This window comes from Emys orbicularis, chromosome 12 (assembly GCF_028017835.1).
Source record: "Emys orbicularis isolate rEmyOrb1 chromosome 12, rEmyOrb1.hap1, whole genome shotgun sequence".
In the NCBI taxonomy this organism is placed as follows: domain Eukaryota; kingdom Metazoa; phylum Chordata; order Testudines; family Emydidae; genus Emys; species Emys orbicularis.
The window spans coordinates 52,639,482-52,652,453 of record NC_088694.1 but is presented as its reverse complement, the minus strand read 5'-3'; positions in this window follow the sequence as shown (position 1 = coordinate 52,652,453).

Sequence of the window (12,972 nt, the reverse complement as noted above, 5' to 3'; positions counted from 1 at the left end):
CATATTGACAGTCAGTGGGAGCAAGGAACCTAATTCCATTAGATCTCTTTGAAACTCCAGGCCTGGAGCTATAATGCCATCCGAATCTAAAAGAGAGGATACATTTGCACACTTCTCTGATCCCAATTCATAGAATCATAGACTATAAGGTTGGAAGGGACCTCAGGAGGTCATCTAGTCCAACTCCCTGCTCAAAGCAGGACCGATCCCCAGACAGATTTTTGCCCCAGATCCTTAAGTGACCCCCTCAAGGATTGAACTCACAAACCTGGGTTTAGCAGGCCAATGTTCAAAACACTGAGCTATCAATTATCACGGATTCTTTAATTTCCACATCTTCTGGTCTCTGGACTAATATTCTTCTCTCACACAACAGGAGCCAAAGCCCACTAAAGACACTGGAAATATTTCCCTTCACCACAGGTGATTTAAGAGCAGTCCCTAGAAATCAATGGCTAGCTAAGAGACGTCATTGACATAATATCCTTATTTCTCCAGGGATAGGAAAGTACAATCAGGGTCCAACCGTGATGTTCTAGGCGCTGCACAAACACTCAGTAAGGAGAAAGGAGACTCCTTCTGTCGAAGACTCAATGAAAGTAATTCAGATCACAAAGGGAAGGAGTTTTTTCTCTCTTATAAGGAGCAGGATATGCAAATAGAGGTGACGGGTTCCAGTTTAAATCTGCCCCCTCTCACCCCAGGCTGCACCCAGAGAGACAACCTGCGGCTCCCTGGGTCTGTGCAGACTGCAGTTACCAGCCAACTCTCCCCTCCAACACCAGGGAAAATGAGACTTTGGGTCTGTGTAGTTCTCTTTGTGGCAGCTCTGCAAGGTATTTTGTAACCCAAACACACTGGAGAGGCAGAGGAATACTTTGTATTTGCTATTTTGATACTAATGTTTGTATCGCGTGTTTATTCCCAGGTGTCCGGTCCCAGGCGCTGGTGGAGTCCGGTGGGGATGTGAAAGAGCCCGGAGACTCTCTCCGCCTCTCCTGCAAAGCCTCCGGGTTCACCTTTGATGACTACGGGATGAGCTGGGTCCGCCAGGCTCCAGGGAAGGGACTGGAATGGGTCGCTGCTATAAGCTGGAGTGGGGGTACTATATACTACCTTGATTCAGTGAAAGGCCGATTCACCATCTCCAGGGATAACTCCAACAACCTGCTGTATCTACAAATGACTGGCCTGAAGCCCGAGGACAGCGCCCGCTATTACTGTGCGAGAGACACAGTGACACAGAAACCTATTGATGCTCCTGCAAAAACCCAGGCTGCAGAATCCGCGCTCACCACGTAGGGGCAGCAGTGACATAAACAACAGGGCTTTGGGCACAGAAATGGGAATGGGACTCAAAAATACAAACCTGCCACAAGGGTTTAACCCTTTCATTCCCTAGCAATGTCACCCATTTCTACACAAAAGCCCCCTGATCCTGTGGTGCAGACACCGCTCTCGCAGAGCTAAGAGGTGATTTACCCCCATCAAGAACGGAGCATCCCCAGGTTTCTTCTTGGACAGAATCTCCTGATTCTTAACTTGTCCTTATTCGCAGATGCCCGGTCACAGGTGCTATTTACAGAGGGGATGTGAAAAAGCCTGGAGACTCTCTCTGCCTCTCCTGCAAAGCCTCTGGGTTCACCTTCAGCAGCTACTGGTTGCATTGGGTCCCTCAGGCTTCCGAAGGGAGATTCAAATGAGGCTCCACCCTAGACAACTACGGAAGCAGCACATATTACCTGATTCAGAGAAAGGGCGATTTACCATCTCCAAAGACAACTACAGAGACTTCCTGCATTTACACATCGGCATCTTCAGCTGCGAGGACACCACCGGGGATTGCTTTGAGAAACTCACTGTAGTGAAAGTACAAACAAAACCCTTCCCTCTGAGTGGGCATTTTCCTTTTGGTTGCCCAAGCTCTGCAAAATGTAGGGAGATTAAATGTGAGGACACATAGGAAAGTGGGCACCTTATTTTCTCTCCTTTAGTAATGGCCCCCCACCACCACTATCGCATCCATCATTCTCACCAGCGAATAGGATGGTCTAGGTAGAATATTTAATCATTTGAACACAGCAGTAGCTTTCTTCCTGTCACCAGGATGAGAAGAATCTGCAGCTGCCTCGCTAACTCTGCGGAATTTATTCCCGACTGATTTTGCAATTCCAAACTTTACTCGCTTGCCACACGGCTGGCACTGTGCATAATCTTGCAATTAATCTCACATTCCGGGTTTCTGGTGGAGAACCACACGCAAACTCCTCTCAACAATGGGAGTTTCCTGCCCAAGACTTAGGGAGATGCAAATATAACCCCACTAACATTTGGAGACATAGAACGACAAAAAACAGAGAGTTAGGGTTATGGTTAGGGTTATGGATAAGGTTAGGGATCAGGGTATGATTAGGATTAGTGATAAGGGTATGATTTGGGTTAAGGTTCGCTTTAGGGTTGGGATTAGTGCTGAAATTAGGTTTAGGGTTAAGGGAAGGGTTCCATACATTTATTGCTATCAAACAACCCACAGGGGATTGTGACTCTGTACCTGCAAGGTGCTGAGTGGGCTAAATAGCCTTTGATTTCAGCATGAGAGCTAAATATTTCAAGCATGTCCGGTCAGGCACTCAGACTCTTGTATGATTGGACCTTTTCTATAGGGGCCTGCCCCTTTAAATCCCCTCACCCACATAACTACCCTCATTTTGGCTGCAAGAAGCCCTCTCATCATTGAACTACCTTTAGAAACATGGGACTCTCAGCATTGCCAGTCCCAGCATCCCCCCTGGGGCTGCATCTAGCTCAAAAAATATAATCAGTATCACACCACACTGTGCTGCAGATTCACACAAGAAGGGGCTGTCTGAATACAACTTTCTGAGGCCTAGCAGAAGAATTTCAAAATTACTGAAGGAAGGAACATCTCTTATAAGGAGGGGGGTATGCAAATGGAGATTATTGTTTCATGTTTACATCTGTCCCTCTCTCTGCCCAGACTGCACCCAGGGAGACAATCTGCAGCCCCCGGTGTCTGTGCAGTTACCAGCCAATCCCTCTTTGAACTTTGGGAAAATAAGACTTTGGCTGAATTTAGTTTTCATTCTTCCAGCATTGGAAAGGCATTTTATCCCCTTAAGAGCCCTGGGGACACCAGAGAAATGTTATTATTTTCGCTTTTATATTAATGTGATGTGTAGCATGTCTTTTAAGGGGTGAGTGAGAGCAAGGAGAATCAGCCGGTGAGGGACTGTGTTCTCAGTAAGCTTCCCTGCAAGGACCAAATTGGGGAGATAACTGATTAAGGACTAGGTGATTAACCAGTTACCATTCAGATGGGGACAGTAAAAAGTGAGGCAGGAAGGAAGGGCAAAGAAACTCCTGACCTCAGAGTGGTGAGACCCCCCTCCCCACCGCCGTGCTTTGGAAATAGGCAGAAGCTTGGGGAAAGATACACTGTGGGGACATGAACTTGTATAAGACATTGTAAATGAAGCAGTGTTGAACCTAAGCAGGAGTGCTTGCGGTCTATTAGAAAAGCAAAACTCAGGGGGGGAGGGGCAGTGAGCCTCATAAATTTCACCTCCCATCTCGTCAGGGTGAGACAACTGCATAATGAAATTATAGCTCAAGGTGGTCTTATGGTTAAATCTTTAGGGTGGGACTTGAAACACCTGTATTTGACTCCTGGGTTCGATATGGACTTCCTGTGTGACTCTGGATGGCCCACTTAGCCTGGGATTTCAGCATTAATTCCTCTGGCCTGAGTTCCTTTTTATAAATAGGAGTATAATACAAATTCCCTACCTCACCTATGGGTGTTGGGAGACTAACTTAATTAATGTCTGTGAGTTCCTGACTCCAATGGGACACTCATAAACACCTACGTAGATGTCTGGGTATAGGTTGAATACCATTGCAATGCGTCTTTCTTAGTGGAGCTCATGATATATTATTATTAATATTATGAATCATGCTATTAATAAGTAATATATCTCAAGGCACTTATATGTGTACAAGGCATAATTTGTTAATGAACCGAGAGAAAGTAAGAAAACCTGGTGAGTTTTGCTGTAACAGATAAAATTTCCAGATGCGACAAGATTTCATGTTTGCTGAGCTCATCCATTCTAACAGGGAAATACACATGTCAGAGACAGTAAATCCACTCTATAATTATTGTCCTGCATTGGGGAAAGGGGTGTGAAGAAAGGAGAAAGAGAGAGGTTGAAATTCACCCCTAGGCAGGGAATCGATGCTAAAACAGCACTTAAGTCCCGCCTATGGTATCAAAGTAGAGAGTTGAGTGATAAGCAGGAGTTGCTTTAACCCTTTGCACATAGATCAATTTCACCCACTAGAAATCATCTATTAGACTGTGCAGGATCTTCTCCCCCAGAGAAGGGGTTGGACTTAGCTGGTGCCTCCACCTTTCACTGGTCCCTCTGCCTATGAGTGAATTTCACCCTGAGAGCTGCTTCTTCTCAGCTCCTTTTCATGTTGGACATGGAGGGGGGGCAGGGAGGGCGGTGGAAATCTTCATGCAAATTCACTTCTCTGGCTTCCCTGGCTTAAATAGAGAAGGGTATGTCTACACTACGGGATTACTTCTATTTTATATCATTCAATTTTTGGCAACAGATTGTATAAAGTCAAGTGCATGTGGCCACACTAAGCACATTAATTCAGCGGTGTGCGTCCATGTACCGAGGCTAGGGTTAACTTCCGGAGTGTTGCACTGTGGGTAGCTATCCCATAGCTATCCCATAGTTCCCACAATCTCCCCCACCCATTGGAATTCTGGGTTGAGATCCCAATGCCTGATGGGGCAAAAAACATTGTCGCTGGTGGTTCTGGGTACAGCCTCCCCCCTCCCTCCGTGAAAGCAATGGCAGACAACCGATTCACACATTTTTCCTGAGTGAACTGTGCAGACGCCATCCCATGGCAAGCATGGAGCCTGCTCAGCTCAAGACAGCACTCATGAACATTGTAAACACGTCACGCATTATTGTGCAGTTTATGCTGAACCAGAACCTGAAAAACCAGGCAAGGAGGAGGCAGCAACGGCAGAGGGGGGAAAACGAGAGTGATGAGGACATGGACACAGAATTCTCTCAAACCGTGGGCCCTGGCGCTTTGGAGATCATGGTGTTAATGGGGCAGGTTCTAGCTGTGGAATGCCGATTCTGGGCCCAGGAAACAAGCATAGACTGGTGGGACTGCATAGTGTTGCAGGTGTGGGACGATTCCCAATGGCTGCGAAACTTTCGCATGCATAAGGGCACTTTCATGGAACTTTGTGACTTCGTTTCCCCTGCCCTCAAGAGCCAGAATACCGAGATGAGAGCAGCCCTCACAGTTGAGAAGGGAGCGGCAATAGCCCTGTGGAAGCTTGCAACACCAGACAGCTACCGGTCAGTCGGGAATCAATTTCGAGTGGGCAAATCTACTGTGGGGGCTGCTGTGATGCAAGTAGCCAAAGCAATCACTGAGCTGCTGCTACGAAAGGTAGTGACTCTGGGAAATGTGCAGGTCATAGTGGATGGCTTTGCTGCAATGGGATTCCCTAACTGTGGTGGGGTGATAGATGGAACCCATATCCCTATCTTGGCACCGGAGCACCAGGGCAGCCAGTATATAAACCGCAAGGGGTACTTTTCAATGGTGCTGCAAGCACTGGTGGATCACAAGCGACGTTTCACCAACATCAACGTGGGATGGCCAGGAAGGGTTCATGACGCTTGCATCTTCAGGAACACTACTCTGTTTAAACGGCTGCAGCAAGGGATTTACTTCCCAGACCAGAAAATAACCATTGGGGATGTTGAAATGCCTATAGTTATTCTTGGGGACCCAGTCTACCCCTTAATGCCATGGCTCATGAAGCCATACACAGGCAGCCTGGACAGTAGTCAGGAGCTGTTCAAGTACAGGCTGAGCAAGTGCAGAATGGTGGTAGAATGTGCATTTAGATGTTTAAAGGGTCGCTGGTGCACCTTACTGACTCGCTCAGACCTCAGCCAAACCAATATTCCCATTGTTATTGCTGCTTGCTGTGTGCTCCACAATCTCTGTGAGAGTGCTCGGACCAATCCTATTCAACTTATTCATAAATGATCTGGAGAAAGAGGTAAACAGTGAGGTAGCAAAGTTTGCAGATGATACTAAACTGCTCAAGATAGTTAAGACCAAAGCAGACTGTGAAGAACTTCAAAAAGATCTCACAAAACTAAGTGATTGGGAAACAAAATGGTAAATGAAATTTAATGTGGATAAATGTAAAGTAATGCACATTGGAAAAAATAACCCCAACTATACATACAATATGATGGGGGCTAATTTAGCTACAACTAATCAGGAAAGAGATCTTGGAGTCATTGTGGATAGTTCTCTGAAGACGTCCACGCAGTGTGCAGCGGTGGTCAAAAAAGCAAACAGGATGTTAGGAATCATTAAAAAAGGGATAGAGAGTAAGATGGAGAATATCTTATTGCACTTATATAAATCAATGGTACACCCACATCTCGAATACTGCGTACAGATGTGGTCCCCTCATCTCAAAAAATATATACTGGCACTTGAAAAGGTTCAGAAAAGGGCAACTAAAATGATTAGGGGTTTGGAACAGGTCCCATATGAGGAGAGATTAAAGAGGCTAGGGCTCTTCAGCTTGGAAAAGAGGAGACTAAGGGGTGATATGATAGAGGTATATAAAATCATGAGTGATGTGGATAAAGTGGATAAGGAAAAATTATTTACTTATTGCCATAATACAAGAACTAGGGGTCACCAATTGAAATTAATGGGCAGCAGATTTAAAACAAATAAAAGGAAGTTCTTCTTCATGCAGCGCACAGTCAACTTGTGGAAATCCTTACCTGAGGAGGTTGTGAAGGCTAGGACTATAACAGCGTTTAAAAGAGAACTGCATAAATTCATGGTGGTTAAGTCCATTAATGGCGATTAGCCAGGGTGGGTAAGGAATGGTGTCCCTAGCCTCTGTCTCTCAGAGGGTGGAGATGGATGGCAGGAGAGAGATCACTTGATCATTGCCTGTTAGGTTCACTCCCTCTGGGGCACCTGGCATTGGCCACTGTCAGTAGACAGGATACTGGGCTAGATGAACCTTTGGTCTGACCCGGTATGGCCGTTCTTTTGTTCTTTTGTTCTATGGCTGAGATTACCCCCTCCTTGGAATCCACGGTCAGGGGTGGGGTAGTGGTGGCGGCCCCCCCTAGAACTCCGAGTAGAAGCGGCATGTCTGTGGCTCTGCCCCAGACCTTCCATTTGCTTCTTTGGTTTTCTGGTACGCTTGTCTGAGCTCCTTAACTTTCACGTGGCACTGATATTAGTCCCTATTGTGGCCTCTCTCCACCATGCCCTTTGAGATTTTTTCAAATGTTTTGGCATTTCGTCTTTTAGAACGTAGTTCTGCTAGCACAGAATCTTCTCCCCATACAGCGATCAGATCCAGTACCTTCCATAAGGTCCATTCTGGAGCTCTTTTTCGATTCTCGACTGCATGGTTACATGTGCTGATGAGCTCTGCGTGGTCACCTGTGCTGTCCACGCTGGGGAAACAGGAAATGAAATTCAAAAGTTCGCGGGGCTTTTCCTGTCTACCTGGCCAGTGCATCCGAATTCAGATTGCTGTCCAGAGCGGTCACAATGGTGCACTGTGGGATAGCTCCTGGAGGCCAATACCATCGACTTGCGTCCACACTAATCCTAATTCGAACTGGCCATGTTGATTTCGGTGCTACTCCCCTCGTCGGGCAGGAGTACAGAAATCGATTTTAAGAGCCATTTATGTCGAAGTAAATGGCTTCGTTGTGTGGACGGGTCCAGGGTTAATTCAATTTAATGCTGCTAAATTCGACCTAAACTCGTAGTGTAGACCAGGACTTAGTAATTACCTGAACCGAACCGTTAATTCATACTCTACTTGTGCTACATTCTGGGGAAAAGATGAACCAGTTGTTGCTAATTTTGCTCCCTCTCCTTCTCCAGATATCTTGTGAGTATCCATAGGGGTGGAGGGAATATGGGGAAGCTATTCATTTATAATTAGGCAGATTATTTCTTGAAGGGCTTTGAAAGGGGTTTCATTTCTTACGGGGTGAAATATTTATTGTATAATACAAATTGTCTCCTCCTTTTAGGTGTCCTGTCCCAAGTGCAGCTGGTTGAGTCCGGTCCAAGAATTGTGAAGCCTTCATAGTCCCTCAAACTGACTTGTACCGTGTCTGGCTTCTCCATTAACAGTGATGGCTATGCTTGGCACTGGGTCAGGCAGCCTCTTAGCAAGGGCCTCGAATGGGTGGGATACATCAATGTGTACTACTCCAGCAGTGGCTCCGCGCCTTCCTTTCAGAACCCGAATCTCCATTTCTAGTGACACCTCCAAGAACCAGTTCTCCCTACAGCTGAGTTCTCTGACAGCTGCAGACACCGCCACCTATTACTGTGCCAGAGAGACACAGTGTCACAACCAAAGAAGAGACTCGTGCAAAAAGGGGAAGCGGGTTCTGAACTGTGCAGTGAGAGAAGATGAACAAAAAGTGGTTGAATATTCACATGAACAGCAAACCCCTTCTCCTCCCAGCCCCAACCACAGACACGCTTTCTTCATTGAAAATATATTGATATTCTAAAGAAGGTTCATAACATTCCTGGAAGCAAAGGAGGGGGACATTTTCTACAGAACTTACGGGTGAGGAGGGGAAGGAAATTCTGATAAAGAGATATGGGGAAAGATTAATAGCTTTTAATGCCAGAACGGACCACTGTGGTCACTGTCCTCCTGCATATCACAAGCCAGAGAACTTCTCTCAGCGGTTTCTGCAGTGGAAAGAATTATTACTCTCTGTTACATAAATAACTCAATAAAACCCTCAGTATATTTAGGCTGAAGTAGGGGAAAGGTCTGCTTCATTTGACTCAACAATAAATACTACATATAGTTTGCATTGCAAAAAAAAAAATTACATCTCTCGGTTAGTGCATTGAAATGTACTCTGGGAAAATTCTTAAAGGGATGGGAATATAGTGTCACCCTTCTCCCAAATGATAGCATATTCCAGGGCCCTCTAGGTCTGTTTCCTGTTGAAGAACACATTAGTGATGGGTATTTTTCTAGTGTAAATTGTTTATTTATACTACACACACCAGTCACGAACAGCACACAGACAATCTTCTATTTCATAAATATGAGCCCTAATACAAATGCACAGATCCAAGAAGGCAATTGTGCCCTTTAAGCGGTGGTTCTTACAGACTTAAGACTTTAAGGGCCAGACTTCCAAAGGCATTTAACTGCCAAAAGATTCAGATAGAGAGTGGGATTTTCAATAGCAGCTAAGAGCCTAACGCCAATTGAATGCTATTTTATACCATCTAAAAACTTTTTGTGCTGGAAACAATGAGTAGGTTTATCCGTCATCTTTGAAATATTTTTCTCCTGCTGCTGTAATAGGGAGACATGCCCCAGAGGGAGCACCTTTATTTAACCAGAAATGCCCCTACCTGCCCCTTTCATCTCTCATCCTCGCTGGGTGAATCCCACATGCAAATCTCTTCACAGGGTTTCCTGCTTAACTACAAAGCCCTGATTTGGAGACACCTCAATAGTCAGTCAGAACTTCTTCTTAACTGTCTGTAATGAGCCACTCTCATTACCACTTCAAAAGTTATTTTTCCTCCCTTGGTATGCTGCTGTCAATTGAATTGTCTTGTTTGACTGACCTCACACTTGGTAAGGCAGCTCCCATCTTTTCATGTATTTATACCTGCTCCTGTATTTTCCACTCCATGCATCTGATGAAGTGGGCTGTAGCCCATGAAAGCTTATGCCCAAATAAATGTGTTAGTTTCTAAGGTGACACAAAGACTCCTCCTTGTTTTAGTCAGAACTCTATAACTCAGAACCTGGAGCAAAGTTTTCCACAATAACCCTAAATAAATATGAAATACCCACAGGTTTTAATTCTTCTGCTTGTTATTCCTTCATGTAAGTTTGTACTGGAAAAGGCAGTGAGAGAATCATTTCTGTAACTGTGTCTTTGATTCATTTTTCTTCATTTTCCCCCAACAGGTGTCCTTAGTCAAATCCAGCTGGTCCCGTCCAGTCCAAGAGCGGTGAAGCCCAGAGACACGCTCACACTGACCTGTGCTGTCTCTGGCTTTGCCATCATCCTAAGTGCTTACTATTGGAATTGGATCCGGCTGGCTCCTGGGAAAGGGCTGCAGTGGATGGGACAAATTCATTATGATGCCGATTTAGTTTATTCCAACTCTCTGAAAGGAGAAATAACCATCACCAGAGACACCTCCAGGAATGATTTCTACCTCAAACTCTGCTCCCTCACAGCTGTAAACACTGTTATGTACTATTGTGGTAGGATAGATAGATAGATAGATAGATAGATAGATAGATAGATAGATAGATAGATAGATAGATAGATAGATAGATAGATTAGATTATTAGATTTAACACTCTTGAAGCAGCTCCTCCCCAATCCTACTTGGAAAATATCTTGCCGAAATAATGTCTTATGTTTACTCACTAGTGGGCACAGTTATTAAGCAACTGATGCAGAGAGTGTAGGATTAGAAAAGTAGCACCTGACAGTCAATAGATCAGTGTTGTACCAAGGGCAGTTTAGGCTGGACATTAGGAAAAACTTCCCAACTGTCAGGGTGGTTAAACACTGGAATAAATTGCCTAGGGAGGTTGTGGAATCTCCATCATTGGATATTTTTAAAAGCAAGTTAGACAAACACCTATCAGGGATGGTCTAGGTAACATTTTACCTCGCCATGAGTGCAGGGGACTGGACTAGATGACCTCATGAGGTCCCTTCCAGTCCTACGATTCTATGATTCTGCTTCTTCATCATCAGTATTATGGAAGGGCCATGCAATGATTAGATTAGTCAGATTAGAATATAATAAATGTTCTTTATCTCTATAAATTTAACAACTAACAACAATAATATTAACAATTTGAATCATTCCCATGAACTCATTTAGCCACGTTTACTATAGTCATCTTATATAAAAAGTTTACGGAGGTAACTGTTTACCTAGGGACTATGTTTTAAGGTGTGTCTATGAAGCATCAAGCACAATAGGACTGTAATCTCTAAGGTGCCACAAGTACTCCTCATTCTTTTTGCTAAAGAATATGGACACTCACTTGTTTTCCAGAAGGAATTGAGCATTCAAAGCCTCTAGGCAGTTTTGAGAATCTCAACTTCTTTGTTTACCCTTGTCAGGGGAAGGATGTTCTGGTGCTGGGGACACTAGCCTGAGACACTGAAGAACAGGATTACATTTCATGTGACGAGGGCCAGGAGACATTCCTTGGATTCTGCACTGTGGGGAAGACTTTCAGTAGAAAACTTAGAGCCAGATTTTCAAAGGTTTTTAGGTACCCAGAAGAGTTTTCAAAATGCACCTAACTGCCATTGATTTCAAAAGATGTTAGGCCACTCGTTGCTTTTTCAAATACCACTAGGTGCATATCTGCTTCTTTAGTTGCCTAAATACATTTGAAAATCCGGTCCTTGATTTCTTTGCCACAGATGTTTTCAAGGTATCTAGGCACCTAAAGATGGAGGTAGGAGCATAGGTACTTTTGAAAATCCTGCTAGTTTTGCCTATCTTCATGTTCAGGTAACTAAATAGCCTTAAAATCTGGTCCTTCATTTCTAGTTTCCCCGATCTGTATGAGGATAACGTTATTTCTCTACCTCACAGAGATGTTGTAAGATGAAATACATTGAAGACTATGATGAGCTCAGATACTACAGTCATGGGGGTATATAAGTTCTATAGGTAAAAGGCACCATTCTCATTCATCCCAATAAAACAGAATTTGTGCCCAATTTTTACTTCTTTCTGTGTGGGAAACTGGGTGAAATTATCTTCTGTGAAGAGGGCTAGTAAAAGTCCTGTGCATCACTTAAGCTCTCAAAAAAGGGGTAAAAGAATAAATACTCTGCTGAATTAAGTGGACACAACTCCAGGGAATTTGTCCCTATGTGCATTGTGTTGTTCCTTTGCATGGGAGTCAATCTCACTCTTTGAGAGGTACACCTTGTGACGAAGAGGGGGATTTTTTTGTTTTTTTCTTGTTTTCGGTGGGGTTTCACTGGTTTGCATGCGGCGGGGGTGGGACTCAGTTTCCCTGGGTGTTACTGGTTTAACGAGGTGAGGGGAGAGGGAGTTTGTTGTTACAGAGGACCAGAGAGGGAACTTGGGACCCCAGCCAATGGCCTGGAGGTTGGATACCTCAGCGACCGGTGACCTGAGACCCCAACCCGGAGACCCAGCTCAGGAGTTGCAGCTGGTTCTGGCCAGTGGGAGAACAATGGGCTGCAGAGTGAGGACCCAGTGACCTAACCAGCTGGTTCCAGACAGAGGACAGAAGCGAGGAGAGGAGGACCCAGTTTACGACCCTGTTTACCTGGAGAGAAGACAATGGACAGAGGCGGGGCTTGGGGCCGGTGATCTCAGATGCCCAGGTGGGAAGGAGGGGGGCTCGAGGTTGGAGAGGGGGAGCAGGCAGAGCCCACCTGGATGCAGAGAGACAGGGATGTGCTGGGCTGAGGGAGGCCAGGCCTGAGGCCCTGAGAGTTTCCTGTGCTGTGTTCAGCTCTCAATAAACCCTCCTGTTTTACGCTGGCTGAGTGTCACTCCGGTCTAGAGAACAGGGTTGCATCAACCCCTTGGGGTGGAGGCCCGGGGGTTCCAGAGCGAGTGGACTCCCTGAGGGGGCCCACGGTGAGAGACAGACATGCTAAGGCTCATAGAGGTGCGGCTCCAGGAGGTGGTGGGGCCTGACCCCGAGAGAAAGTGGACCCCCGAGAAGGGCTGTGGCACTGAAAGGGGCACCTCCCCACGGACCGCACAGGGCCACGAGTGGGCACGATCTGTGAGTCCGTGACACACTCACAAGGAGCTGAG